Genomic DNA, 8159 nt, shown 5'->3' with positions numbered 1-8159 from the left:
AGTGAATGAAGAGTAGCAGGGAAAGAGGTCACAGAGGTTAAATGAGTGGCTAGATCATGCAAAAGCTTAGAAGTCATTGTAAAACTCTGGCTTTTATATTTGGAAAATTACTGTGTGATAGAATTTCTGCTAATAACTGAGAGTTCAATTGTCCATAAAATTTCAAGGACTCTTATTCTAGTAAGACAGAATGAAGAGAAAGAGTTCATATTTTCACATGGTGTAACAAATGCTCAGAGATGCAAGTGTAGGAAGCTATAGGATCACAGAAGAAGGCACTAAAATCACACCAATATATTTGATGACTGTGACTATATATAAATTTGTATTTTCTAGATTTTTTATAGTCATGGAATGACACTGTATATACTATTCATTGCCTGGCTTTTCTTTTCTCAGCATCATTACTTTGAGAATCTCCAATTGTAAATAGTTCATTTTGATGTTGAATAGTAATCTCTTTAATGAATAGATCATAATTTTTCTTTGCTCTATGGATGGACATTGATGAACATTTCCACTGTTTTCAATTCTTAAAAATAAAGCTGCTATGAAATTCACATACAAGTCCTTGTATGAACATAGGGTTTGTTTTTCTTGGTTAAATGCCTAGAATAAAATGGCTATTTGTGTAACTGCAACATATTTTGCATTTAAAAAAATTTTCAAACTATTTTCCAAAGTGGTTGTATCATGATATATGCCAACAACAGTTTAGATTTTTTGTTGCTTCTCAATCTAGCTCAGACCAAGTACAATTAGCCTTTATAATTTTAGCCATTCTAATAGATATGTAAGCATGTCTCATTATGATTTTAATTTGTATTTCTTTAATGTCTAAATGTTGAGAAATTTGTCATGTGCCTATAAGCCATCCATATACTTTTGGTGACATGTCTCTTCCATTATTTCCTTCACATGTAAAATTGGATACTCTGTTTGGTTATTAGTAAGGTTTTTTATTTTTATTCATTTTTAAATAATCAGAGTAGATGTCCATTATCAGATATGTAATTTGGAAATCGCTTGTCCATCTTTACAGTTTCTCAATGGAGCTTTGATAGCTGTGTCTTTCAAGAAATATGCTACTTCTTTCCTGGTACACGGAGGTATGACTAGAACATTATCAATGTTGACCTTTGCAAAGAAAATCATGGCTTAAGATATATGTAGTCTGCAGTTGTTGGGAGTGTTCACCATCCTTGCCTCTAACTCATCTCTCACTGCCCACACATTCAGGTATAGGGGAATATTGATTGACAAAATATTAATTGCCAAATAACACTAGTTAGAGAATAAGAAAAATGCAGGCACCTGATTATATAATATTACATAAATAAAATATGTTTTTATAAGTGCTATTGGAAGTAAATTCCTCAATACTTTAATCACACAGAATGATGGAATCCTAGATTTTTTTTTCTTGTATTTACTAAGAAAATGATCATGCCTCAAGTATATTAAAATGGAATAGGGAAAATTAAAAATTGTTTTAAGATGATTTGCGTGTGTTGTTCGTATGTGAGAGAGAAAGTGAGAGAGAAAGATAAAGAAAAAGAGAAAGGGAAAGACAGAGAGGTGGCTGCAGTGAATTGATGAGTTGGAGGATAGATTTTAAAGTTTTGTCTTTTGCTTTCTACATTTCTTTTTCCTTAGGTTCAAGAGAACAATCAGTAATATCTCAGAAGCCTGCTGGTAACATCAGCAGAAAGAATTAGAGGTTCCCAGAAAATTAAGATGACATATAGTTTTCCTGACATAAGAAAATCATTTTTTGTCCCCAGCTATTTTCAATGATCTATACCCCACCTGTGTACTTGCCCAAGCACACTTCTTCCAAAACTTCCTGGGAGGTTCTTAAAAAGAAATGCAAAAACCTCACTCCTAAGGATTTTGAGGGAACAAGGCAATGGGAAAACTAACAGTCACCACCAGACCAGGAAATAGCCTAAGCTATTGAGACAATAAATCAGTGGTAAAACTCCTAGTGCTATTTCAAAAGCAATCAAGGCCTTGCATTCCTTGTCCCAGAAAATGAGCCCAAGACCTCATCTAGTTTCTATCTGCTCTTGAAGCCTGCAGAGTCCCTTTCCCTTGTCCAACAGTTACCTCTGCTTTATTCTAACGTTGAAGTTTCTGCCCTCGGTGGAATACAAGCTTCATTCAGGTGAACATGCAATACATATTGCACAAATACATATGTGGATGTGCATGCATCCACAACCTTATGACCAACCATACACGCAATAATAAAACTCTCCCTTCTGAGTATTCATCTTAAATACTAAATAAAAATCTCTCTCCTGTTCAAACAGTCAAGGCTTTGGAACTTATTCCCTGTGATCTCCTTGTATGTTGTAAACAAAGATTCCTTTGACAACTCCACCTGTTTCTGTGATTCACCAAAGACTGACCTCAGTTAGTTCAGTTGCTGTAATGGCTTTCACTACTCTGATTCTACCTCTGCAAGTCTCCAAATTTAACTATTTTTTCTCCCAATTCTGCATGTTCTTGGCTTTAAACTGCAACTCTGAAGAGAAGATTTGCTTGTTTAAAAAAAAAAATCAAGAAAAGGTAGTAGTAGTTAACATTGTTACTTTGAACTTCCTGCCCTAAGGGGCTCTCCTGTTCTTTCTCTTTGACTTCCTGGACTAAAACGACAGAAATTTGGCAATACATCACTCCCCAATCCAGATTACTGCCAGAACAGTTTATACTCTTAGAAAAATATTAGTTTAAAAGATCACATAATTAAATACTTAAGCATGTAGTGTAATATAGTGGTTTACAAGAAATATATTTTGGTCATCTGAATATTTGGTTTTCAACCATGGCTACTGACTCACAGCTCCTACAACTCTTGGGATTTCCTGTGATAAGGGTGAGAGAGGTGTGTTTTGTTATGTTAATGAAGTGACCTTCAGACCTCACTCAAGGCAAGGGCTGTTTGCCTGAAGGACCAACCACTTGGTGAAAGCCTTCACAACTTTTTGCCTCCCCTTCCTCCCAATACAGGATTATCTGGGGAGGGAAGAGGATCTGGAGATTAGATCAGCAAATGACAATGATTTAGTCAGTCATGACTATGTCATGAAGCCTCCACAGAAAAGCTGAAAGGACTGGGTTCAGAAAGCTTTTAGTTTGTTAAATGTATGAAAAGGCAGGAAGAGTGGCGGTCTTACAGAAGGTAATAGAAGCTCTGTGCCCATTCTCCATACCTTGCCCTGTGCACTTCTTTATCTATCTATTGATTTAAATCTTCTATTATATCTTTTAATAAGCTGGCAAACATAAAGTAAGTATTTTTCTGAGTTTTGTGAGTCCCTGTAGCAAATTAAAAGAACGTAAAAAAGTAGGCCACTGGGACCTCCAACCTGTAGTTGCTCAGTCACAAGCACAGGTAATAACCTGGGGCCTACAGTGAGACTGGCATCTGAGGTGGGGTTGGAGATAGTCTTGGAGGACTGATCCCTTAACTGATGAAATCTTACACTATGTTCAGGTAGATAGTGTCAGAATTTAGTTGAATTCTTGGAGATCCTGCTGTTGTCTGAAAATTATTTGGCATTGTTGGTATGATGTCCTAAAACCCAAAAAGATATAGCTACCTCAAAATAAGAATACGGTTGACAGCTTATATATAATAAGTGAGTATTTCAGGGATTTAAAATATACCCAATAAATAATGTAAGGAAATAAGGAAAGATTTTGAAATAAAAACAAGAATAAGAACCTAGTGGTACTAATAGATTAAATATATGTAATCTAGTTGAATTAAGAATACAATGGATAGAATACATAATGGTTTCAATAGAGATAAGAAGTCACTTAAGGATATAGTCATCTGGATACCAGCAAAGCATTAAAATTATCAATATAAAAGAGGTGTAAGATGTAGGTGATGTGTGTGGAACAAAAGCTAGAGAAGAAATTAGATTTCCTTACTACTCATAGCCTGTTGACAAGTCCTTGAAGCTCCTCTGGGGACTCAGCTGCTTCCATGTGGACACATCCACTCAGGGCAAAAAGCATTCTTAGTCCACCCCCCAGGATACTGAAAATCTACTTTCACATGTAAAAATTACTTTGGAAACTTCTTTATCTCTACTCCCCACCCCTGCCCTCAAGATATACATTGGCAATCATCTCCCAAGCATATACCCACTGATACACATCAGAAGAGTCTCTTCCCTGAGTTTTTACTAAATAGTAATAAATGACCTTTCCCTAACAATAGCTAGCCCCCTCAAGGTCCTGGAAACCTTGTTTATAAAATACCTTGGAGGCTTGTGCTATCCCTAACCTCCTCCCAAATTGAAAGTATATAATCAGCCACTCTTCATGACCCTCTCTCTCTACTCCAAATAAATAAATAAATATTTTTAAATAAAATAAAATAAATGACTTTTTTTAAATGAAAGAAGAAAAAGGAAAGAAATATTTGAATATTAATGTACATCTATTTCTCAAGCATAAAATAGTCAAGACACTGGATTAAAACTTACATACAAGAAAAGAAAGAAAATATTCATAACTAGAGTTGACTCTATGAATCCCAAACTAGGGCATACATACCAAAGACACACAAAAAAAATCACAAGTGTTAGAGAGAAAAAAAATAATTCATTAATAAAGAAACAAGAATCAGACTGACAGAAATTTTTTAAATAACATCAGATATAAAAAAGAATGAAGTAATAGCTTTATTATCTTGAAAAAAAATCACAAATGGAAACGTTTAGATCCTTATAAAATGTCATTGGCATAGGAAGGCATAATAAAAAAAATATTTTCAGGAATACAGATCACAGATAATTTGCCTTAATTTGTGTAGGCAGTACTTAAATACTAATATTATTTTAACAGTTAAAATATACTCTATGATCTTTGAGGTTGGGGAAAAGAGGATGACCAAGTCATCTTGAAATAATTCAGTTTTATGAAAAAAGTAAAAAGATCAAAAAAAAGACTTGTAGAAAAGAGAGATAAAACATATGCATAATAAAAATAAATAAATAAATAAACAGCTGGAGTGCCTGGGTGACTTAGTCGGTTCAAGTGTCTGCCTTCAGCTCAGGTGATGATCCCAGGGTCCTGGTATTGAGCCCTGCATCAGGCTCCCTGCTCAGTGGAGAGTCTGCTTCTCCCTCCCATTGAGAAAGAAAATTTGACTTATTTATTTGAGAGAGATAATCTTTAAATTTTACTTATTTATTTGAGAGAGAGTGAGAAAAGAAAAACATGCACACAGCAGAGGGAATAACAGAGGGAGAGGGAGAAGCACGCCACTGAGCAGGGAACCCCCTGCGGGGCTCTATCCCAGGACCCGGGTATTATGACCTGAGCTATAGGTAGACACTTAACTCAGGTACCCCAATAAATACAATCTTTTAAAAAAAATAAATAATAATAAAAATAAATAATATTTCAGATAGTATGATTTTTTTAATGTAAGACTTGGTATAAAAACAGGATGACATACTTGTCTAATTATAGCAAAGACTTTGATAAGTTTAGATGCAGTAGTACATAAAAAATTTAACTTCTTTCATTAACTGATAATTTAATTAGATTAAATTAAGAGACATCAAAATTTAGAGAATCTAATAGTCCTGATCTATTAATAAATGTAGCCATCCTAACCCCAAAACAAGAGTCTTCAGTAAGTATATAAGCATAAGTTGAACATTTACACAAACAGGCCATTATTTAGGCCAGAAGTCTATGCCAATAAATTCCTAGAGTTAAATATCAGGCTATATTTTCCAAGAATAAGGCAATAAAATTAGAAAACAATGACCAAAATATTAAATTCATATAATTGGAAGTTAACTTCATACCTAAAAAGAAATAATACAGCTAATTCAGAAATTTTTAGAATTACAGTACTTTGGTAATATCAACTCTCAAAATGAGTAACGGACAGGTGGGGCTAGCAAGAGACTCGTGGGAGGATTAAATCATGGGCCCCTGTATCTCAGGTGCAGTAGAAGCAGTGGATTTGGAATTTCAGTTTTTCCACAACGTTCCACCACAAGCTGGTTAGAACTGTGCAAAAGCAGGAAGGGAAGCCCCAGTAAAGTGGACTGGGGATGCCAGAAGGGGAGGCTGGAAGGGGGCGCCTGGTGCTCAGTGCCCATTACAGACCCCACATTGCAATCCCCCACAGGAGAGACTCACCAATTTTAGGCCCCACAGGGGAAGCTGGAGGTTCATCTCCTGACTTTTTGTAGGATCTTTGCAGCTCAGCTGGTGAGAATTCTCCATCACCCTGCCTTTCTCCAAGGGACTTTTCTTCAAGCACCCTTCCCAACTTCTTCCTCCTCCATGAAATAATGTTCCTCTCCTTTGTTTCTCGCACTTGCCTGTGTTGGGACCTTAGCTTGCTCAGCCCAGACTGCCATTCTCTGCTCTTCCCAATTAAACCCATGCTGCTGGTCAAATAACTGGCAGATTGAGTTTAAGGCCAATTGAACTAATAAATTCAAGAACTTGCAAGGAACAAAATCAATATGCACAAATTAGTGGCACTCCTAGGTGCTCCGAAGAAACCATCAGAAAGAGACTGCGGAGAACAATATCATTTACACCTGCTTCCAAGACAGCAAGATACCTGGGAGGCCCCTGAACCAAGAAGGTGACAGACCTGTCCTCTGACAGCCCTGCAACAATGACGACAGACAGGGAGGGGTACACACGGAGATGGGGAGGCACTGTGCTCAGGGAAGAACCCACACTGGGAAAATACCTACTCTCCCCAAAACCGGCTACAGAGTCCTCACTTTGGCTCCCGAATTTCCGGACTAGGCGCAAGCCTGGAGTGGGTGTGGATACGGGAAGGACCCCGCAGGGCTGAGGTGGGGAGAGCACGAGCACCAAAGCAGGGGGACGCTCCCTGACTGCAGACCATCTGAGGAGCCCAAGGAACCTAATCCGCGAGCACACAAACACAGACAAGGACCAAGGATCACCCGAGCCCAGAAAGGGGGGACCCCACAGCCCCCCCGCACAGCACAGCAGGAGGCCACGTCTCCTCACACAAAACGACGGAAGCCCCAGTGTCTACACAGGGCGCCCTTTCTCTGTGGGGTTCTGAGACCACGAAACCCTTGACAGTCCACTAAGGGACTTCTCCTCACCTCCTCCAGCGTCTGGTCCTTAGGAGGTTGGACTGCTGCCAGTGTGGGCGCGTCCTCCACAAAGGGTCCGGTCAGTGTGGATGCAGAGCCACACCCTCCTCAGCTTGTCCTGTCAGGGTGGGAGGCGCCCCACATTCTCCAGAAGTCTCCACAGTGGGTCCTGAAAAGGCAGGGCTCAGGCCACAACTGTGGCTGTGCAGCCTGGGCTCAGGGAGGGTGCTGGGTTCTGGTGCCCTCTGCAGGCGGTGGAAGGCAGTGCAGGACTGTGGGAGCTCACCCTTCAGTGGAAGGTCCTGCTCCCTCCCCGGGTCCAGCTGATGCCATTTCATTCCGGAAATTCAAGCTGCATGGAGCCCAATACCCCCCAACTTCCCCCCAAATAGCTAAGGAACAATGAATTGGAAACAATGTGGAATTACAACAGTCCTTGACCCAAACAGTGTCACTGAACATGGCCCTGATGCAGACCCACACTCTGACCTCAACTTGGTCTCAAGCCTGGACCCTACCCTAATCCAAGACCCTAACCCTAGCCCCCAACCCAAACAATGTTCACAAGAATCAAGAGGTACAAACTGCAAATATCCATCAATGGCAAGTGCATAAGCAAAGTGTGGTGAAGGGTTTGAATTTGGGTTCAGGTTCAGGTTTTAGTCAGAGTTCTAATCAGGCTTTGGGTTTAGTGTTAGGGTGAGGGTTTAGAGTGAAGGACAAGGGAACAGAGTTATAGTTTAGGGCTTTAAGTTTATGATTTAGGCTTTAAGACTCAGGGCTTATGGGATAAAGTTCAAGGTCAAATTTGGCGTTTGACTTCATGCTGAGATTTGGGATCAGGTTTCATGACTTGGAGGTCTGGTTTAGGGTTTGGGTTCTTGGTTCAGGGCTTGGATCCAGGGCTCAGGTACAGGCTTTGGGTTCCATTCCAGGTTTGGGATTCAGGGTTCTAGTTTGGGCTTTAAGGTCAGCTTAGGTTTCAGTGTTGGTAGGGTTTAAGGTTAGGTTTAGGGATGACACATTTTC

This window comes from Mustela nivalis, assembly GCF_964662115.1.
Source record: "Mustela nivalis genome assembly, contig: HAP1_SCAFFOLD_158, whole genome shotgun sequence".
In the NCBI taxonomy this organism is placed as follows: Eukaryota; Metazoa; Chordata; class Mammalia; order Carnivora; family Mustelidae; genus Mustela; species Mustela nivalis.
This window is presented reverse-complemented; position numbering follows the sequence as displayed.